General features: G+C 39.9%; 1 long non-coding RNA gene across 2 annotated transcripts in view; it reads left to right on the top strand.

Annotated features, from left to right (window-relative positions):
* LOC105090420 (uncharacterized) overlaps positions 1-22811 on the top strand; it is a 148459-nt gene extending 125648 nt beyond the window's left edge. Inside the window, exon 6 of one of the 2 annotated variants that reach the window (XR_010384591.1) lies at positions 21695-22811. This is a non-coding gene — a long non-coding RNA (uncharacterized LOC105090420). Of the gene's footprint in view, positions 1-9924; positions 9965-21694 lie in introns of those variants that run through there. The other variant, XR_010384592.1, reaches the window with a different exon arrangement.
* Positions 22812-23435: the final 624 nt, after the last annotated feature.

Below are 23435 nucleotides of genomic sequence, written 5' to 3'. Positions count from 1 at the left end.
TATAAAGCTATAGTAATCAAAACAGTATGGCATTGGCATAAAAACAGATGCATAGACCACTGACACAGAATCAAGAACCTAGATATAAACACATGCATATATTGGCAACTAATATTTACAAATAGAACCAAGAATACTCAATGGAAAAATACAGTCTCTTCAATAAATGGTGCAAGAAAAACTGGAAGTTCACACATAAAAGAATGAAACTAGACATCTATCTTCCCTCCAGAATTAACTCGAAACAGGTTATAGACTTTCAGACCAAAGACTGTAAAACTACTAGAAGAAAATACACAGAAAAAGCTCTTTGACATGGGTCTTGGCAGTGATTTTTTTGGATATGACATCTAAAGCACAAGCAACAAGATGAAAAATAAACAAGTGGGACTACATCAAACTAAAAAGCTTCAGCACAGCAAACCATCAACCATCATTAAAAAGACAACCTATGGATTGGGAAAACTATTTGCAAGCCATATATCTGATAAGGAGTTAATATGCAAAATATAAAAAGAATTCATATAACTCAATAGCAAAATAACTCAAATAAACTAATTAAAAATGGGCAGAACATGAATAGGTATTTTTCCAAAGAAAATATACACAGGGCCAGATATATGAAAGGTGCTCCACATCACTAATCATTAGGGGCCTGAGTTATCTCCTCACACCTGTGAGAATAGCTATCATCAAAAAAGATGAGATAAGTGCTGGTAAGGAGTGGGAGAAAAAGAAACCCTTGTGCACTGTGGATGGGATTTAAATTGGTATAGCCACTATGGAAAACAGTATGAATTTTCCTCTAAAAGTTAAAATAGAGCTACCATATGATCTAGCAAATCCACTTCTGGGAATATACCCAAAGGAAAAAAAAAAAAAACAAAAAAGAGATCTGCACTCCCATGTTCATAGCAGCATTATTTATAATAGCCAAGACATGGAAGCAACCTAAGTGTTCACTGATGGATGAATGGATAAAGAAGATGTGGTATAGATACCCAAAGGAATATTATTCAGCCATAAAAAGAAAAATCCTGCCATTTGCAACAATGTGGATGGACCTTGAGGGCATAATGCTAAGTAAAATAAATCAGACAGAGACAAATAGTATATGATCTCACTTATACGTAGAATCTTAAAAAAAAAAAAAAGTGTTGGGGGAGAGAAACAGAAAAAAAAAACTAGAAAAAGATCACATTTGTGGTTACTGGGCAGGGGGCGGGCTGGGGATTTGATAAAGGTGGTCAAAAGTTGCATACTTCCAGTTATAAGTCCTGGGGATGTGATGTACAGCATGGTAACTAGAGTTAACAAAACAATATTGTATATATGAAAGTTGCTAAGAGTAGATATTAAAAGTTCTCATCACAAGAGAAAAACTTGTAACTGTGTGGTAATGAATGTTAACTTACGGTAACCATTTCTCTCTATATACATATATCAAGTAATTTTGTTGTATACCTAAAACGAATACAATGTTATATGTTAATTACATCTCAAAGAAAGAAGGATGTGTCATTCAGTGTTGGTTTGGAATTGGAGAGGTCAATATGAACTCATGATTTTGTGTGAGTGTGTGTCTGCTTGCTGTGAGAGCCTAGAAACAATATCACACCAGGAACAATGAGCACATTAAGAGCTAAGATCTTGATTTCAAAATACTGAAAGGAACCACTGGAGAAAAGACTAATTCTAGGGCTGAAAATAGGGGAAAGCACGAGATGAGCCTAGAAGATCTTGTTGCACCAGAGATAGCTTGAAGACTCTCCTACTGGCCAAATATGAGAGAACTTTAGCATCATAGTAAATAATGTTGGTGATAGATTATAATCTGTTCAGTAAAATAGGAATCTATGAGCTCATACTGATGTAAATAAGTTTTAAAAAAATGGGGGAGACGAGAAAGCTCTTCTTTATGGTAGCAAGGCAACTGATGAATACAGAAGAAATGATGAAGTTAGATTGTCATCAATGGATGCTAAAACCAGGGGGTAAATTTTTCATGGGGAACAGCATATATATAACAATATATTTATAACTATATATACATATAGAGAGGGGGAAAAGAATACAGTGGAGGAACTGGGCAGATCCTAGTGATCAAATTTAACATCATCAATATTGGGACAAACCTCCATTATGTGGCATGGTGTTTTCAACTTACTGTTAGATTGCTCAGAAATGCATGTGCACGCGCACGTGCACACACACACACACACACCCCTGATAAAGCAAATGAGGCAAAATGTAATTAGCAACACAGGAGTATAAGGGCTTTCCTTGAGCTATTTTTGCTTACAACTTTTCTGTAAGTTTGAAATTGTATCAAAGTAAAAAGTTGCCCAAAAACGTTGGAAAAGATTCTGGGAGACAATTTTCCATGGGTCTTCCAAGTTTCTCCCTATCTTGTGAGCAGAGGCACTGATAGCTTTTGTCCCAGCCTGTCTTTTCAAGGATATTTGTATAGTTAAAGAGCCTTAGAAGATAGAGATTGTATCCCCTTCTGTAGCAAAGGGCAAGTTTGTTTACTGTCAAGTATAATGATACAGTGTCTCCCTCCAGGGCAAAGTTTGGGCGGGATTGCTTGTAGTCATTATAAAAGATTCAGATTTCCTCAATTTAAGGTTCCTGAGCTTTGAGGCATATCTATTTGTATGCACAGCACCCACCTGGACTCCTCTGTGTCACTCTTTGAGACTCTGGGGGCAAGAGGAACCAAAGGAATCATGAAACTCATGCTGCTCGATGTTCCATGAGTAATAAAAGGCCTTTGTTTCTGACCTGGGAGCCTTACACATTCTGTCAGCATCCATGAAACTGTGAAAGACTAATTCTTAATGTGCAAGTAGGGGGAAATCTCAGACCTGTCACAGTTCTTGGCAAAAGGATATATAAAAACAAGCACTGTCAACTGATTTGACAAATGTTGATATGTGTTGTTTTATGTTAGTAGGCACCTAGGGGAAGGCATAGGAATAATATATATTTGGGGAAAGTGTGGCTAGAGAGGAGTCTGGAAGATGTAGAGACCTGATGTCAACCAACAAGGAAAGGAAGAGGGAACAAAGAGGGCAGAACAGCCAGCAGGGAGCAATGATTAAGATCAGAATTCTGAAATTTACAGTATTAGAAGCAAATGTCCTCAATCGATAACATCAGAGAAAAATTCATTTTGGGGGGCATTTTTGGGGATTGTTTGTTGTATTTCTCATCACCTATGTACACATAAAACAGAGACTGGAGAAAAATTCTCCATTTGGGTTTTTAAGCTAATTGGAGCCAGAGAAAGTGACCATTTATTTTGCCCCTAGTAGCATACAACTCAGTGGTTGGCACAATATATACCTTTTAATTGATTGATTCTCTAAGAAATAGCCCTATTTTGGGGCTGGTAGTAGTAGATAAAACATGAGTTTCCATGAATCACCTTACTATTTCACTAAATGCCTTTTTAAAAGCTTCATTATAAAAGTAATAAATGTTTATTGTAATAAAGAGAAAATAAATAAAAAATTTAGATCACCCTCACTATACTATCCAGAGAAAAACCACTCTTAATAGCTTATTTTTCACTTTTTACAAAATTCAAATTCGATTGTATATAATTTATATCTTGCCCTTTTAACCTAACATTATATTGAACTATTTACACATTATTAAATTTTCTTTGAAAGCATGACTTTAATGGCTGCATAATATTATATCTAATGAATCTACCATCATATATATATAATTATTTTTCTGGGTTTTGTCATTCATATTATTTCCATTTTTTGTTTTTGTGTGGTAAACTTGATTATTTGTTTAGGATTAATTTCCATGGGTGGGATTATTGTATGAAGTCATTGTCAACTAGCTTTCTAGAAAAGTTCTGCTACTTTGCCATTCCATATAAAAACATAATGGTATGTAAGTATTGTCAGGCAAAACCTTAATCAAATCTGAATAACCAAATTTAAGTTAAAAATATGCGTTTTAATTTGTTATCAATTCTTAGCAGTTAATGTTTTAGAATATGATTATTAATCAAAAGAGTGTTGTTTTGGCATAAAAACAGACACAAAGATCAGTGGAGCAGAATAGAGAGTCCAGAAATAAACCCATGCATATATGATCAATTAATTTATAACAAAGGAACCAAAAATATACAATGGAGAAAGGACAGTCTCTTTAATAAATGGTGTTGGGAAAACTGGACAGCCACATGCAAAAGAATGAAACTGGACCACTATCTTACACCATACACAAAAATTAACTCAAAATGGATCAAAAACTTGAACAAATGACTTGAAACTGTAAAACTCTTGGAGAAAACATAGGCGGTAAGCTCCCTGACATAAGTCTTGGTGATGAAATTTTTTTTTTTTTGGATTTGACACCAAAACTAAAGTCAACAAAAGCAAAAATCAAGTGAGACTACATAAAACTAAAAAGTTCCTGCACAGCAAAGGAAACCATCAATAAAATGAAAGGGCAACCTACCAAATGAGAGAAGATATTTACAAATCATGTATCTACTAAGAGATTAATACCCAAAATATTTTTAAAAACTCATATAGTTCAATAGCAAACAGACAAACAACCCAATTTAAAAATGGGCAGATCTGAACAGACTTTTCCCCAAAGAAGACATACAGAGTAGCCAACATCACTCAGCATCAGGGAAATGCAAATCAAAGCCACAATGAGATATCACCTCACACTTGTTAGAATGCCTATTACAAAAAAGTACAAGAAATGACAAGTGTTGGCAAGGATGTGGAGAAAAGGGTACCCTGTGCACTGTTGTTGAGAATGTAGATTGGTGTAGTCTCTATGGAAAACAGTATGGAGTTTCCTGTCAAAATTAAACATAGAACTACCATGTGACCCAGCAATTCTGCTGCTGGGTATTTATTCAGAGAAAATGAAAACACTAACTTGAAAAGGTACATGCACCCTCACGTTCACTGCAGCATTATTTACAACAGTCAAGATAGGGAAGCAACGTAAGTGTCCATCAATAGATGAATGGGTAAAGAAAATGTGGTGTGTACACACACACACACAGAGCGAAATACTATTCAGCTATAAAAAGGAAATCTTGTCGTTGGCAGCAACATGGATGGACCTTGAGTGCATTATATTAAGTGAAATAAGTCAGAGAAAGACAAATACAATATGATCTCACTTACACATGGACTCTAAAACAAATTAAACTCATAGGATACAGAGAACAGACTGGTGCTTGCCAGATGTGGAGGGTAGGGGGTGGATGGGTAAAATGGGTGAAGAGGGTCAAAAGGTATAAACTTACAATTATAAAATAAATAAATACTGAGGATGTAATGCACAGCATGGTTATTATGTTTAATAATACGGTATTGCATATTTGAAAGTTGCTAAGAGAATAGATCTTAGTAGTTATCATAAGAAAAAAAATTTGTAATTATGTATAGTGACAGGTGTTAACTACACTTATTCAGATTGTTTTACAATATATACAAATATCAAATCACTATGTTGTATACCTGAAATTAATACAATGTTATGTCAATTATATCTCAATAAAGATTTAAATATGACATAATAAGGAATACAGTTCACATTGTGAGCATTTCTCTTTAAAAAGAAATTTTTAAGGGAAACATGACATCCTTCTCACTAATCTTGTTATCAAAACACCTTTCTCTAACCATGTTCTTATTTTTAAAAATTACAATTATTGACATTTGTATTCTTTCACAATTTATCTGTCCTTTGCCTATTTTTTTTATGGATACATTAATAATGATGTTATTAGTTTGTAAGAATGCTTTCAATATTAATATTGTTAACTTTTTCTCCATAATTGTCACAAACTATGTAATTGATTATTGCCTTTTAATTTTTTTGTGTTTTTTTGATATACAGTAGTTTAAGTTTTTATGTAACCGTATCTATCTTTTCTGTTGTGTGTTTTTATACTGTTTTAAAACCTGGAATATATGTGGTACAAATTCTGATGGGAAGCTCTAACTTAATTTTTTCCCCAAATAATTAACCATTTCCCATAGTATGAATTGCTGAATATTCTAGACTTTCCCCTATTAATCTGAGATGCACTTTTAATCATATATTAAATTCTTAATATGGAGAAGTGGTTCTTAGTCTGTTTTATGCCTCCACAGAATTCAAACTCACAACATGTGATGATTTACAAGGAGGGTTGTAAGTGGAGGCATACTAGAATTTCCAAGGGATGGCATGCATTGTTTGAAAAAGCCCCCCGCCTTTTTTTTTTTTTTTGAAAATCTCTACGTTAAGAAACACATAATCTATTTCATTGATCTAGTTATACATACTTGAGTTTTGTTTATTGTAGCCTTATAGCATACTTTCATTTCTGATAGAGTTAGTCTTTCTTTTTCTTCCAAAATTTTATCAGTTATTTTTACTTGTTTATTCTTTTATATGAAATTTAAAATTTATCAAGCTCCTTCTTACTAGGATAATAATTCGAATTATATTAAATGGGCCTGTTAATTTATAAAGCATTGGCATTTCCTTCATAATTAGACTTAATATCTTTTTATGTCTTCCAGTAAAACTGTATGCTTTCCTTCATATAGGTTATTACTTGAAACTTTATCCTACTGGGTTTATTTTTGTCAGGATCTAAGTTTCACTCACTCTTGCCTTTTACTCACTCTCCTGTCTAGCCAGGTTCAGTGATTTTCAGTAATTTAATGTGAGGCAGCATGGTACAGGCCAGTGGCTCTCAAACTTTAGTGTGCATCAAATCACGTGAAGAGCTTGTTAAAACACAGATTTTCTGATTTAATAGTTCTAGGATCGGGTCCAAGAATTTCTGTTTCTAACAAGTCCTCAGGGGATGCTGATGCTGCTGGTCCAGAGATTACACTTTGAGAACCACTGGTCTAGACCAACGCTTCTCAAACTTTGATGTGCATACAAATTTCTCAAGCATCTTGTTAAATGCAGATTTTTGACTTAGTAGGGCTTCACCAGGACCTATGATTCTGCACTTCTAACAAGCTCCCAGATAATTCTGTTGCGAGTTCACACACCATATTTTGAGTATCAAGGGAATAGAATAGTGTGGACTTTGAATTCTGGCAGAACTTAGTTTGAATCTTGGTCTACACTTACTAGTTGATGACCTTGAACAAAGAAGCTATTTTTCTTAGCCCAAGTTTCTTATTAGCAAAATACTTTGTATTAAATTAAAAACAATAAAACATTTTATTAAATAATACTGCCTGGCACATAGCAAGCACTTAATACATATTTGTTCTCTGCCTCATAACTCAGAATCTGCCCTACAGAATACTGACTCAGTACCAGAGTCAAATCAAAGCCTTAGAGCTTTTGTTTACAGTCTAATCATAGATACCTTAACTTGAATCTCTAAAGGTAGTATATCACAAATAGTGTTCTATAGAGATGTTCTTTATTTTCTTTCCCCCTTTCTTAGTTGAAGTATGGTTGATTTACAATGTTGTATTAGTTTTTGGTGTACAGGATAGTGATTCAGTTATACATATAAATATATACATATTCTTTTCCATTACAAGTTACTATAAGCCATTGAATATAGTTCCCTGTGCTATGCAGTAGGATCTTGTTGTTTATCTGTTCTGTACATAGCAGTTTTATATCTGCTAATCCCAAACTCCCAATTTATCCCTGCCTCCTCTCTTATCCCCCTGGTAACCATGTTTGTTTTCTATGTCTGTGAGTTATAGAGATGTTCTTTAGTGTTCTGTGATGACATAAATTTGGCAAATATTTCCATAGTTCATATTCCTCAGATTCATGATGCACATGAACCTATTTGAAAACTCTGCATTAAAGACATCTAATTTTATTTAATATATTTTTCAGTTCTAGAATTTCTACTTTTTATACTTTCTATTTTTCTGCTGTGATATATGTTTTTATTCATTATGAGCATATTTTCTTTTACATCATTGAACTTAGTTATAATGGCTACTTTAAAATTCTCATCTGCCAATTCTATTATCTGGGTCATCTAGGGGTTGATTTCTGCTGATTATCTTTTCCCTTGAGTAGGAATCACATTTCTTTGTGTGTTGCATAATTTTAGATTGCATCTTGGACATTGAGAATAATACATTGTAGAAACTCTGAATTCTATTACGTTCCTTTAAAGAGTTTTCAGTTTTTGTTTTAGCAGAAAGATAATGTGGCTGAACTCAAATTGCAAACTATCTTCCCTGAGAAGAGCATCAACTAAAATCTCAGTTTATTTCTTTCAGTCTTAGCTGGGCTGCTTGGAGTCTGTCCCATGAATGCATAGTACAAATATCAGACAGAGATTTGGGCAAAGTATATACATAAATTGTGAGCCTCCTTATTTCTGGTTCTCTCTTTTCTGAAATGCCTTCCATTTTCTAGCTGCTGTGGTCACACAGAACTGTGTCTTCTAGTTCTTCAATTCAGTAATACTGAGTTACTATTTGAGTTTCTGCCACTCTACTTGGCACAGCTCTCTGTAGAGGCCTACTGTACAAAAAGACCAACAGCTGTAAAAATGAGAACTTCATCCAATGCCATTCCCCTTCTTATAGCACTGGCCCATATTTGGTATTTGCTTTCTTTCAATTTTTCCAGTCTTTATGTTTTTTTAAGAATTATACTTTCTCAAGAATTTAGTTTTTATCTGCAGAAGGGTTGGTCTAACAGAAGCTCCTGGGTCATTACCAGAAGTAGAACCTGTGTAATTTTCTTTACTGTAGCATTCCATAAAGAGATTCTTCATTTGGTAGAACATTATTAGTGTATCACAGGCCTTAGTATTTCATAAAACTCATTTTGGGAAATGCTAGCATAAGATTTTCATCCAGGGAGACTTAAAAAATGGTGATAAAATTAACAGATTAGATAGTTAAAAAAGCAAAATGGGTTTTGAGGGAAAGATGATGGAAATGAACTTGAGAAATGCATTAAAAATACAATTTTTCTCTTAATATTCTCCAAGCAACACTCTGTGGGGAAGAGCGGTGGCTTTCCATAACAATGCTCTCAGAAATCAGGAGTGCACCCCTAAACTACTTAATTCCTCTCCGTCTATTAGGCAGCTGAGATCCACAAATTTTTCTCAGCCCTTATTGAATCTGTTTATATGGTCAACTATTATCAAAGTTCATAGTTAAATAGAAAATAAAATGTTTGTTTGGGAGAATTAAGGCCCATAATTTTGTTTTGCTTAATGTCCTTAGGCCCAAAGGTTGAAAGCAGGCCATAATGGATTTATGCAAAGAAGTAAATAATACCACATACTATATGGAATCCACACAGCCAAAATTCTCAAATAATTACCCTTTTTTTCTGCTTCTCATTTTATTAGAAAAGGCAATTAATTCAATAGTTTGATATTAGAATATGACATAGGATCAGTATAGCTACAGCCTAACCTATTTCTGTTTTATTTTTAACCACGATGTATATGAAAGTAGTAAGATATAACTAAGCCACAATCGTTGCTGTTTAGAAAAATAAAACTTGAAATAAAGTGCCTTTTTGATCACAATAGAGGATTAAGTTATTTTCATTATGATTTTACTGTCAAGTAAATTTCATTCTATTCTATTTCTCTGAAAATTAGAAAACCGTGTGTCATAATGGAATATAGAGAGAGAAGCTCAAGCTTAGGAGCCAGACACCCTGGGGTTTAATAATTCTTCAGTGTTGTAAAAATTAAATTAGATAACATTTATGAAATACATACTGTATGTAAAGTACCTAACATAAGGCCTGACATTCAGAACATGTTGGTTTTCTTCTCCTATCTGGTTTTCTGGGACTACAAAAAGGAACTTCTTTTTGACGCCAAACATGGATAGGAATATTTTATTATTATTTATTTTAACTTTGGACATGCAAAGGAATGAAAGAAATGTGCTTTTCTATTGATAGATCGACAGCCCAGATCCCAAGCTGAATCAGAATTTCCAAAAGGTAAACCTGTTCTTGTAAAATCTGCAGCCCAGTTTTTTGTGTACTTCATGAGAATTGTTTCTCTGTTGCTTGTACCTTTATTGCCAAACTGTCAGAATAGCAACTTCCTACTTTAGTTATATTTATACAAGCATATAAAGTGCTTTTTATTAAATTTACTTTTGGTTGAATTAGATGGAATTTTTTAGAGGAAATAAATCATTCTTATAACAGTGAGGAAGTTGACCTTATGGGCACCTTCCTGCAAATGATATTTCATTAATCCTGGGTCAGCTTTTGGTGGCTGCAAGACAATCTGAGGTCTAACAACTGAGCAGTATCTCTCACATCCATACTACACAGGCTGTCTGCCTAGGTCCTAATTTACCTTGACAGTAGCTTACATTTGTCTTCATTCTTTGTCCCTTTTACATAGACTGGTGCATTTGATACAAAACCAATAAAAAGGCAGGAGCCAGGAGCTGTCAGCAACCTGAGCGTCCTACATAGGTCGAGCCTTTAAAGATGGAAATGAGATGAAGCTGTCCACTATGGTCCATTGTGAAAGAGGTCATTTGGCCCTCATCTCACAAATGGAGCAGAATGAAAAATGGGGGGAGTGGAGTGAGCTGGGGGAGGGTAAGTAGAAATTATGAAGCAGGAGGTTAGGCCCTGAGTTTCTCAGTCCACAAATCCTGGCTATGATTAGATTTGGGTACATGAGCTTTCCAGGACTGTAGAAGAAATCACCTGCTAACTCTCTTCTGTTGGTTGGATTTGGAAGAAATAGGCTTAATTCAAGAGGTAATTTTTTTTTTACTGCAGGTACTTGTGCCAGCACCAGAGGAACCTGATGGTAACCAATTGTCTCTGTGCTTTTGTTAGTGACTCTTTTCTGCTGGGCTGGGCACAGCAATTACTGGAGCCCTTGAGAAAGCAGATCACCTATGTGAGTAATTTCACATCCCATCCATTTAGTGAAAAGATGTGAAAGCTGATCTTGGTTCTGCGGTAAGACTGGAACCAGAACACAGGCTACAAATGCCTTGGAAATAAATATGTGCCCATCATTGTTTTCATTAGGTGTTGCTGGGGCTCAGGCTCCAGGGAATTGAACTCTAGTCCGGCTGTCTTTCTGCAGAAGTTAGATGTGTTCCCAGCCTGGTGAAGCAGGCTGTCAGTTTCACTTATTGTTAAATTTTTGTAGGGGTTGTCAAGTAAGAGGTTGGCAGCCTTGAAGAGCAGAGTTCTCTGTTTTACCCACAGACAGGGGACATTGTAATTTGACACTTACTGCCAAGGAGGAACTCATCCTTCCAATTCAGCTTATTGTCCTCTTTTTTTTTTTTTTTCTCCTTACGGGCTTTTTATGGTTTCAAAAGTCTTCTCAAAAGGGCAGCAAAATTAGCCTTAAATAGTATTTCTTGCATTGCTTTTACCAATGGCAATAAGGCCAAAGTTTCTAGTCTTGACAGAAGTGGTTTCTTTACAACTTGTTCTTATTCTGGCCAGAATAAGAAACTGAAAAATGTGTTTTCGTTATGGCTAAAGACCAGGTTTGAGCTGTTATCTCCTGCAAGGAGAGAAATGATCTGCAACCTCGTTTATTATGTTTCTCTTTAGCTTTCTGCTCCAAAGGCAAAAAGTAGGTTTGTTTGTTTGTGTTTTATAGAGGACTTCTGCTTCAATTAGCACATTTAACATATCCACAGGAATCTGTATTGCCGTAAGTTCTGCATTTCACTGCAAGGAATTGGACTTCTAAAATAATGTTTATTTACCAAGAGCTATAATCAAGATGAAAATCTTTACCTTAAAAATTAACTTTAGAAACAGAGGGGGAAAAAAACCCAAAACAAAACCCATACTGGAAACTATTTTCCAACTCTTTTCCCTCACAGGTGACACTAGCCCGACTTTGATCTACAGACATGATATCATCTGCGGGGTGTGCCTCATGCCAAACTACTGCATTCTTTTGACAAAACAGTGGTTTTGTGCAGCCTTACAGATGCAGGCTAAATAGCTTCAGAGTTGGCCTGCGTCTTCACAAACAGGTCAGGGCAGATTTGAGTTACACAACTCCCTGCAGACAGAGCCTCTTCCCCCTGGCCAGCTGGAGAGTTTACATTTGTCAATTACTTCCTTCAGGGCCTAGCTCAAGATTCATTTCCTCCAAGACTCCCTCTTTCACGAACTTACCTCACTCAGCCGTTCCTTTCTGCCACATCTGCTTATTACTCATCTGATGCTCTTTGTTCTGCTCTGCCATGCACTGTTATGTTTTACCTCGTGATCATTCTCTAAATTTTTACTTTATCCTTCAGCTAAATTAAAATTGCCTTGAAAGCAGGGCCTGTCCACAGCCTCTTTTGTGGACTCCTATAGCGTGTAAGTATAGTGCTATATGTACAAGAGTTTCTTAATAAAAGAGGAATGTTTTGTGGTTGTCGTGTTGTTGGGATCCTGCCTTTGCCTTCTGTTCCTGAAAACCAGACTCGCTGCTTCCACATCACAGGATTTTCCCAGCCTGCTCTGGTGATGGCTTGCCACCCTGGCATATTCCTCTCTGCCCTGACCCCAGATATCTGTCACAGGTTCTCTCCAAACATCTCATGGATTTGATTTTTCAAAGGTTAGATTGTCCATTATTATCAAGACGGTAGAGGAAGAGAAGCAGGGAAGAGTGATGTCTGCACAGAGTGATGTTAAGTGGATAGCAGAGGATCCAAGAAGGCGTGGGAGCAAACCCGGAAGTGTTGGGGGTGGGGTAGCAGGGAGTCGGGTTATGATACAGCAAAGAGCTTAAACTCTTTGCAGGCAGCTCAGGTTAGGGAGGAGCTGGGGACATTTAGAGCCAAGGGTTTGGAATCAATGCTGACTTAAAGAATAGTTCGAGATGCAATTAAAGCATCTCTGAAATAAAGAGATAAGACCTCCCTCACACATTCCTAGGGGATGCATGACAATGTGCTGGGGGGAATAGGAAGCCATAGGATAAAAAGGCACTTTTTCTGGAATGTCTATTTTGCCAAACAATTTTGAAATCTTTCAATTGCAAATGAACTACCTTAATTAAGCAAGCCTACCCTCCTTTTATGGAGGGGCTCACTTGTCTGGGAAGCCCATTAGGCTTCAGGTATGGCTGGATATAGGTGCTCCAATGCTGTTAGAACTCTAGCTCTCTTTCCATCTTTCTGCCCTGCTTAGCGTTTTTCTGAGTACAGGCTTTCTCCAACCTGCAGTCGAGCTGATTGCTGGCAACTTCAGATCCTTATTTACCTTAATTAGCCAACCATGAGGGAAAAAAACCCAGAACTTCTTTTTCCTCCTATCCATACACCTAATAAAAAAGCACCAGTTGTGCCTTGCTTGAGATCCGTTCCAGTGGGGTACCATGATTGGCCTCATCCACGTCAGCAGCTCGGCCCTCTAAATAACAGCCCCCTGGCAATGATGCAGTAGGTGGACGCTGATTTCCTCCAAGGAAGGGATGCTGGCAGGCAAAACCATCATGTCCTCAATACTCAATGTTAGATAATTTCAAACATTTTTATATTCAAATAAACGCACTCTGGGCTCCGAGCAGGGCTGGGGGCACATTATTTAACTTTTCCTGCTGGCATTGGAACTTTGATGAAAATGTTGGAGGAGCACTGATTAATACACACAGCCTTTTAGAGGCACAGCTACTGTGTTAGGTGTGACTGTACTTATCACGCTGGATGTTGTGCTTTTCAGATGGCAGTCTGACACTGTGTTTTTGGATGTTATAAGATCGCAGGGCCTGTGTTTCCCATTTCACAGACAGCATTAATGTCTTTGCTCCACAGACCAGACAGACTTGAAATTGTCAGACTTGCGGGCAGCTACAATAAAAGCCTGTCATGGGTGTTGCCACCTATCTTCACCCCAGAGAAATAGACACCCTAGAAAGTGATAGGAGGGATGAGAAAGGGCTGGAAAAGCCACAGGAAAATGTGCATAAGTATGAAAGAAGACTGGCAGGGAGGAGCACGGAGCTCAGGTCCGCATACATGGGCGCCCACTGCTCCGATCTAACCTGCACATGCTTGACCTGCCTTGCACCCCACCTACCCTGGTTTCATGCTCCTCCAGTTGAGGTAGAGCCAGAACAGAGGAGTGGCAGACACTGTCAGTGCCTCAACCTTCTCCCCTTGCCTTACCACTTCTGGTATAGGACAAGCAGACTTCGGATCGCCAGTGTCTGCACCTCCTTGTCTGAGGGTGCTGTCTGGCTACTGCTCATGTGGCTGGCTGGAAGTGCCAGGATATTATTCCCCCTCTGGCAGCCCTTAGCCAGTGACTGACTGGCCTGAGCTGCAGAAATACCCCAGCTCCCCATCCGTTGGATGGGAGAACTCTGAGGCGTGTTCTTCACCGGCTCTCGGCTCGCCCATTGGGATCAAGCTCCAGTTGCTCACAGTAGCTGGCTTGGTAACACATCCCTTGTTGTCTCATCTTCCTTCCTTGTATCACCCACTCCCACACCTACACCAGTTAAACCACTTGCACTTGAGTCCTTATCTCAGTGTCAACTTGCAGAGGAACCCAAGCCAAGATGGAGTTTTCAGGTAAAGTTCCAGGATTTCTCCTTAGGCTCCGGAAGGCTTTCTTTGGTTTTGGATAGGAAGAGAGGGCCAAACATGCAAATATCCACTAATATCTCTTGATTTATTTGGTTAGTAACCCTTATGATATTAGGGTTATTCTGAGGTTATGGAACTACCTGGGGAGCCAGCATGACCCCATGAAACCTCTACTGATTAGTTGTTGTTGCATAACAATAGTAATCCACCATAATAACAATAATCCTTTATTATTACTGTTCATACATCTAGGGATTGGTTGGGGTTGGCTCACTCACTAGGCTGGGCTTGCTCACTCACGGGCAGTTGGCTGGGGCTGTCTTGCAGGCTGAACTGAGCAGGGCAGCTCTGCTCCGTGTGTCTTTCCTTCCCTCCTGGGACCAGCCAGCCAACCTGGGCTCAGTCTTCCCTTGGCAATGGCAGAGGTAGAAGAGTAGCATGTCCTATTGAGCAAGTCTTTTTAAAGCCTCTATTTGTACTATCTATGTGAATGTTCCTTTGGCCCAAGTAAATCAGATGGACAAACTCAGAGTCAAAGGGTAGGAAAATCTACTCTTCCCCTTTTGGGAAGGATCTTCAAAGTCCCACAGCAAGGGGAATGGAGAGACGGAGGGATGAGGAACTGAGGCCAAGTCTACTCAGCACCTGTACATTTGACCTCATAAGTCTTCACCTTTCTACTTGTGTGTCCCCTGGCAGAGTCCTGCCCGGAACATTTGACAGTCAATTTTTGTAACTTCTGTAAATTACATTCTGACTTGCTGAGGAGGAACTTCTACCTATTTCTCTTACACAGTCAACAATCTGTATTTTTTCTAATTTAAAATGGATCCAATAAAGGTGCCCATCTGAACTTGTCTTAGTACTGAACTAATGATCTTGAAGTGAAATGTCTATTTCACTAGCTGAAGCATGAAGGGAAAAACCAATTAGCAACCAGGAGCACCGCTTCAAGACAACACACAAATTTCCGGAAGTGTTTAACTGGAGGATTCTTTTTCATGATAATTCAGACAGCCTTATTTCTTCAACTTGACACAGACCATCCGCACTCTTCCTCCAGCCATGCTGAGATGGCAGTGAAATGGAAACACTTATCACTATTCATGCTCGTCCTTTTTTGTGTTCTCTGTCCATCATAGGAGTAAAAAAAAAAAATTAGATTTATGACTCATTGTTTTTCAAGGATGCTGCTTCCTCTGCAGTTTTTCAGGTTGTTTTGGGATAAGATTTTCTCCTTGTTTATACACTGCCCACTGAAGTTCTTTTTATATCCCAGGTTTGTATATTTATGGGTCCATCAGCAGACTCCATAATACTGTTTTCTGCCCCTCAGTTGTCTTTGGTGCTTTGAAACTGATGATACACCAAAGAGAAAGAAAATGTATATACATTCAGTCAGTGCCATTAAAAACAGTTGTATTGTTTGACCCGTCCCTCTGATGATAACCTTTTATGATAGTTCTGTTTCCTTAAATCTGCCTTTTGGGATTGCCTTCAGGCCATTTCTGAAGTGGCAGGTTTCTGGGGTTCTCTAGAGAATTGTCCCATTATCTGTGGGAGCACAGGAAGGAATTTTACAGTAATTCTGCTACAGTGAAACATTTGCCTTGAGGCCAGTATCAAAAATAGCAGCTGGAAGGACATTTGGAAAAGAAGGGGAGGTGGGGCGGGTTGTGGGAGTGCAAGAGAGGTGGAGAGGGAGAGCTTTTCACATTTGGATAAAAACACTAGCTCCAAGGCAAAACTGAGACAGGGCTGGCATCTTCTACCCTTGAAACTATCCCAAAACTCAATTCTTCTTAGCCTTGGCTCTCTAAGCCAGTGATTTCAGTGCTGAGCGTACTAGGGTCAGTGCACTGCTCTGGGCAATGAACAGTGAGCACCAAGATTCCTGGACGCTGACCAGCACTGGCCTCTCCTCCACCACACCAAGAGGCGCAGAAAGCCTGTGCTCCTCCCACAGCAAGTTAGCATCCAAAACATAGAACAGTTTCCTGGAGTAACTAGAAATTGAATGACTAATTTCAACCCTCAGAAAATTTGAGAAAGAGATGCTCAACCTTTGCCAATAAGCATCCTTACTGCAATCAAGGACACAAATCGTAGAAGGTTTGGGCAAGAGTCTAAGAGAAATAAACCAAGGAATGCAGACTAGGAGTAGAAGTATCTCCATAATCATGAGATAAGAGACCATGGCAGCTAGTCTGCAAGGATGGCCTCCGGTGAACCATGCTTCTCAGTACTAACGTTTATGCCCTTGTAAGATTTTCTTCCCTGAATTTTTGCTGCCTTGTGACTTACTAAGGACTCTTAGGATATGGCTTAAAGGACACTGTGGGACATCTGAGGCTGGGTCCTAAGAAGCCTTGCAGCTTCTGCCTTGGTCTCCTAGACAAAAGGAGATACTCCCTTGGGACACTCCTTCCCAAACCCAGCCACCAAGCTGTGAAAAGCCGAAGCCACATGGAGAATCCAGGTGTAGACATTCTAGTTGACAGCCCAGCTGTGCTCCCTAATGATGGCTGGCATTAGCTGTCACTTCAGATGTCTACAGCCTCAGCTGCCATTTGACTGCAACTACATGAGATACCTCAAGAAAAACTGCCCCACTGAGACCACTGAACACACAGAACATGAGAGATAAGTTTCAAACCATCGAATGCAGTGGTTTGTCATCTAGCAATAGGTAATCAGAAGTTATACATTTACACACATGGACAGGTACACTTACGAATGGATCCATCAATTGATGCATCAGTTGAATGGCTTTTTATTTACTTCTCAGCAAATATCTATTGCACGTACATGTTCCAGGCACTGTGCTAGTCTCCTGGAATACAGTGGTGAACAAAGTATGGAGCCTGCCTCCAAGGAGCTTACAGTCTAGGGGGTGGGGGTGGGGAGGAGATGACAATAAATAGGTAAACATATAAATAATTGTAAAATGATGAATTATGCCAAGCTTTATGATTTAAAAAAAAGACCCTGATGCTATGCCAGAATAAAAGAGGGAGGCGAGGGTGGTCAGGAAGGTCTACTCTCCCAGAGGTGGTGATTTTTAGGTAGACATCTGAAATATGAGAAGGAGCCAGCTATGTTAGGGGTGAAGGGGACAAAGAACTTTCTAGAATAAGGGAATAATAAGGTCCCTCAAGTGGGAAGAAGCCTGGGGTACTGGAAGAACTGAAAACCAGTATAGTTGGGCTGGAGGAATTCCAGGAGGAAGACATCACAGAGGGAGACCTGGGCCACAGTGGGCAGACTTGGAGGCCATGATGCAGAGTCTGGATTCTCTCCTACATGCAGTGGGAAGGCGTTAAAGGCTCTTAAACAAAGGAGTGACAAGATCCAATTTACATTTTAAAAAGGTCACTCAGGTAGCCTGACTGGAAGAGGGCAAGAGAGGAATCAGGGAGGCGGTCATCCAGGTGAGACGATGGAGGCCTACAGCACTCCAGTCGGAGCCTGAAGAGGCACCACATGGCACCTGCTTCCCACTGTGTCACTGGGGCCACCACTCCTCAGAAAGCCCCAGCAGCATTTGTTCTAAGGCAGGTGTTCTGTGGTGTGTGCTTCTGACTGATAGCAAAGACCACGGGTCCATAAAGTCACACCCAGAGAATCTCAGAATTGTCTCAGCGATGCAAACACTCCCCTCCTTCTGGTTTGATAGATGAGTGATGCTTACAGCTAACCCACCCCAGTGAGGTTATGAGTCAGGAGTGCTCAACAAGCCTGTTCCCCTCACCCACCTTCTCCACAAGCCCTCATTTTACACAAGACACCACTCCAGGATGGCTGTGGGCAAGGGGCTGTAGCCACATCACCACCCCCCACCCCCGAGCCAGCAGTAAATCCTGCATCTTGGGACACTTCACATCAGAAAGGGCTAATCCATCTGGTTGACCAGATGTACTGCCTGGGTCTTTCCTGACCAAGTTGGCTATTGTTCCTAGCAGATACCTAGTCCTTGCGCTGTTAAATTAGTTGTGAATAAAAGGGGAGCAGAGTAACTAAAGCCTACAATCCTCATAGGCTAGAGAAAACCTGTCAATAGTAATTATTCCCCAGGATTGTCATTGCAAACGTATTTAGCTCTGCAGGCTCAGCTTCCCTCTGACTCTCGTAAGATTTATAGATTGTATTTTCATAGAAACTGCCAGCCACATCTCTGACCAAAAAAAAAAAAGCATATATATATATATATATATAGAGAGAGAGAGAGAGAGAGAGAGAGAGAGAGAGAGCGCGCGCGAGCGTGCACACACTGTGTATGGCAAGAACTGAGCTGAGCCCTCGGGGGCATATATCCTATCATCTATCCCCAACCTTCCCCTTAAATCTGCTTCCCCGCTGTCTCCCACCTCCCCTAGCACTGTCTACCCCCTGCCTGTCTGGGAGTCAGCCTTGACCCTCTCCCTCCCTACGGCCATCACTGCATCTCTCTCTAAACCATTCACCCTTCTCCCTCTGCCCACGACCACCCCAGTTTAGGATGCCAACAGCAGCAACCGCCCCAGTCTCTGTATCCAGACTTCCCCCATCCATTTTCTGTAGCCTTGTTCTTAACAACCAGACTCCTCCCTCCCTGCTTCCACCTCATCCTCTATGCAGCAGACATACTTTTGGACTGTCAGTGCCTCACTTATGCTTTCTCTGAACTCTGGGCCTTCCCATACACCAAGGAGATGGCAAACTAGGATCCGCAGGCCTGCTGCCTGTTATGTAAATAAAGTTCTGCTGGAACACATCTACGCTTGTTCACTTATGTTTTGCCTACAATACATGTAACAGTACAACGTACAACACTCAACAGCAGAGCTGAATAGTTGCAACAGAGACCGTATGGCTTGAAAAACCTCAAATATTCACTGTCTGGTCCTTTGTGGAAAAACTTGGCTGCCCCTGCCATACACTGTTCCTTCTGCCTGCAACTCTCCTCAGCTTATGTCCTTTTTCCATTTCTAATCCTTCCATTCCTTTACCTGGTTAACAATTATCCTTCAGCTCTTAGCTTAAAAATAACTTCCTCCAGGAAGTCCTCCCTGACCACATTCCATGCCCTGCACATGTTTCCCTAGTGCCCTATTGGATCACAACATGATTACAACAGCCTACTAGTCTCTCCCTCTAGACTGTAAGCTCCTTAAGGACAAAGACTGCATCTGTCTTGCAGGCCTGCTTCTTCATTTGAGGGCCCTGGGGCAAGAGTATAAAGTCCCATGTATCATTTGTCTAAATATTTAAGCATTATAAACCACATTATAAAATACAAGTGAGCAAATAGTTAAATAAAATACCTTTAAACTCTTTCCCTGACAGGTATTCCTTCATATGCAGTAAAAAAAAAAGTCAAGCTATTATTTTGACGTGATTAAAAGACAATTTAATTATTATTGTGAACATCTGAATGAGTGTTCTGCTGATAGACCACTGTTCAGATGAGTAATGAAAATGACACGATTTAATAACTATTGTATATTTATTTTATAAAATTTATTTTTGTCTTCGTTTTGGCAAAACCACCAATTACGTTATTATAATCCAGATTTTCACATAATGTGTGTTCAATTGCTTGAAATAATCTAAAGGGTTAAAAATAAAATTGTATTAAAAGTACATAATTTTTGGATTATTTTAATCAAAAAGGAAATTAAAGTAAAAATAAGCAAATTTTGATTTATTTTTCTTCTAACTTATTCAAAACTATGCATTAAAAAGATAAAATAAAACAAAGTCAAAATTTTAAATCAAAATTGTTGAAAGCTAAATTTTAAATTTAATTTTCTGAAAACAATGAAATCTTAATATATACACAAAAGGATTTCAATTCTAGTGTGCAATGTCTATTAGTTGACAATGTAAAGAATTGGCATTACTCTTCATTTACTATATCTAGGCATACATATGCACAAATATAATGTGAATTGTTTAATATAGTTGATATCTTACTATTTCATAAGTACCCTGAGAACTACAAATTGGACGAATACTAACAGAAGCAAGAAAGTGGCCCCTCAGCCCCAATGGAAATCAGACTTCGTTTTTCAACAAACTACTGCGTTCATGCTGAGAGGAAGGATTTGACAACATATTTAACTTGCCTTTTCTCTCACCTAAGCCCTCCCACTGCTCAAATCCCTGCATGTCCAAGAAACGTCTTCCTTCAACCTCAGCCATGGCACAGCCCACACAGCATTGTGTCACTGACACAGTCATCTCTAGTTCTGAGGACATAATGCCAGGGATGTAGTGAATGAAGCATCTTCCTGGGGCTTGAATGAGCTCCAAGAGTGGTTGCTTGGAGTTACAGGTCATGCTCTGCCAATGCTAAGCACAAGGGCACACGTGACAGAGGTAACGACGGATTCTTTAACAAGTTTGTTTCTGTGTGTATTTGGAATATGCATAGCCCTCTACTAAAGTGAGGGGCCCCCAGTAGGGGCCCCTCTTGCTGGAGTATAAGGGAAAGGGAGCTTTCTTGTCCAGTTGTATCCCTACTTCTTACCTAGAGTCTGGCACATAGTAGGTGCTCAGTAAATGCCACCCTGGGTACACTGTGAAGGACTTTTATTCTCTTGGACCAGTGAGACACTAATATCTAAGGGACTGGTCTCTGGCCTAACCACCACGAGGGTGTAGACACCTGCTAGAGCCGAGATCAGCATACCTTTTCTGTGAAGGGCCAGACAGTAAACAGCTCAGGCTTTCTGGGCTCTATGTTCTTTGTTGCAATACTCCGCTGCTGGGGTACAAAAGCAGCCACAGACAATACATAAACCAGTGTGACTGGACTCCAGTAAGACTTTATAAAAACAGGTGGCAGGCCAGATTTGGTCCCTGGGTCATAGCTTGCCAAACCCCAAACTAGAGCCTAGGAGGAAAGGGATAGTGACAATGGAGAGGGGGAGGCAGAGGTGGAAAATATTTAGGAGTTGAGATTATCAGGAGCTGATGACTGCTAAGTACATGGCCACCCTACTTGGATCCCCTTAATTACTCTGCCAGACCAGTGGAAGCCCAGGCTGAAACTGTGCTGAGATGTTAAAAGGCATCCTTGGGGCTGGCTTTCCTTTATCTGGGCTGCTCCTCCTCCTTGGCCTCCCAGGTTAGTCACCCTGACTGTCTTTTTATAGGTATCTCCGGTTTTCTGCCTGGCTCAGTGTTTCTCCAACCTGGCTGTGCATGAGAATAACCCAAGGAGTTTATGGGAAAGATCCCCGCTTGGACTCCATCCCAGGTGTATTAGTTTGCTCCGGTTGCCATAACAAAATACCACACACTGGGTGACTTAAACAATAGCAATTTATTTACTCATAGTTCTGGAGGCTAGAAGTCCAAGATCAAGGTGCTGTCAGGGTTGGTTCCTGGTGCAGCCTCTTCTAGGGTTTGCAGATGGCCACCTTCCTCCTCATGACCCCACATGGCCTTTTCTCTGTGCATGTACTGGGAGAGGGCTCCAGAGAGCTCTGGTGTCTCTCTTCTTATAAGGACACCAGTCCTATCAGATGAGGGCTCCACTCTATGACCATCTAGCCTTAATTACCCCCTTAAAGGCCTTATCTCCAAATACAGTCACATTGCAGGTTAGGGCTTCAACATATGAATTTGCAGGGGAACACAGTTCAGTCCTGTGATACTGTGATTTATAATAAGAAATATAGATTTGGTCTTCACTCACTGTTCCTGGCACACGGTTTCCAAAACCTTTGTGAAGAGCCATAGAGGCATCTTTTGTTACATTATGAAGTTTCCATCTCAGTTCTTGAAATAGCTTCAGCACTTAAAGGTGAAATGGGTGTCTTTTGTTATTCATAACAAGCCCCTTTCAACTACACTGAGTTTATGTTAATGAGGTGAATTTGGAAAGCCTCTAAGGAGGGGGGCTGGTTGCCAGGGGAGCCAACCACAATTAGAGGGTTGGAATTTCTAGTCTCACATCCCAGGCCCCCACCCCCATCTCTGGGAAGGGGAGAGGGGCTGGAGATTGAGTTCAGTCACCAATGACCTATACACCAATGTAACACAGCTATGTAATGAGCCCTCTATAAAAACCCAAAAGGATGGGGTTTGGAGAGCTTCCAGGTTGATAAACAAGTATGCATCCACGTGCTGGGAGGGTGGCACACCCTGAACTCCACTGGGACAGAAGCTCCTGTGCTCAGGACCCTTCCAGACCTCACCCTATGTATCTCTCCATCTGATTGTATCCTTTAATGCCCTTTGTAATAAACTTGTAATCAAGTGAGTTAACTGGTTTCCTGACTTCTGTGAGCCATGCTAGCAAATTAATCAAACCAGAGGAGGGGAGCCTGGGAAGCTCGGATTTCTAGCTAGCCTGTCAGAAGCACAGGTAACAACCTTAACCTGCAACTGGTGCCTCAAGTCGGGGAGAGAGTCTTGTGGGACTGAACCCTTAACCTGTGATGTCTGACACTATCTTCAGTGTCAGAATTGAGTTAATTGTAGGACACTCCGCTGGTGTCACAGAATTGCTTGATGTATGGAAAACCTACACATCTGGTTTCAGAAGGGATGCAGTGTTGTAGTGGAGTACTGAGAATAGATGAGACACAGGTGTGTTTTCCCTTTATAAGTTCACTTTAACACCAGATTTTTTGGATTAATTGGTTTTAGGCGGGATCCAGGTACCCAGAAAAATCTAACCCTCAGCACCGTTGAGAAGCCACTTAGATTGGATATCCTGGCTCTGGCCTTACTGTCCCAGCTCTGTCACCCCTCCAGGACAAATCCAGTTAATAGCCCAACATTTCTGTGCTTGGTTGAGCGCTCCTTTGGCCAGTCCCCACTTAGAAGGAAAGAGAAGTGGACAGGGAAGGAATTAGAGGAAGGAGATTTCAGGGCTTCTGCTTGGGT

This window comes from Camelus dromedarius, chromosome 16 (genome assembly GCF_036321535.1).
Source record: "Camelus dromedarius isolate mCamDro1 chromosome 16, mCamDro1.pat, whole genome shotgun sequence".
In the NCBI taxonomy this organism is placed as follows: Eukaryota; Metazoa; Chordata; class Mammalia; order Artiodactyla; family Camelidae; genus Camelus; species Camelus dromedarius.
This window is presented reverse-complemented; position numbering and strand designations above follow the sequence as displayed.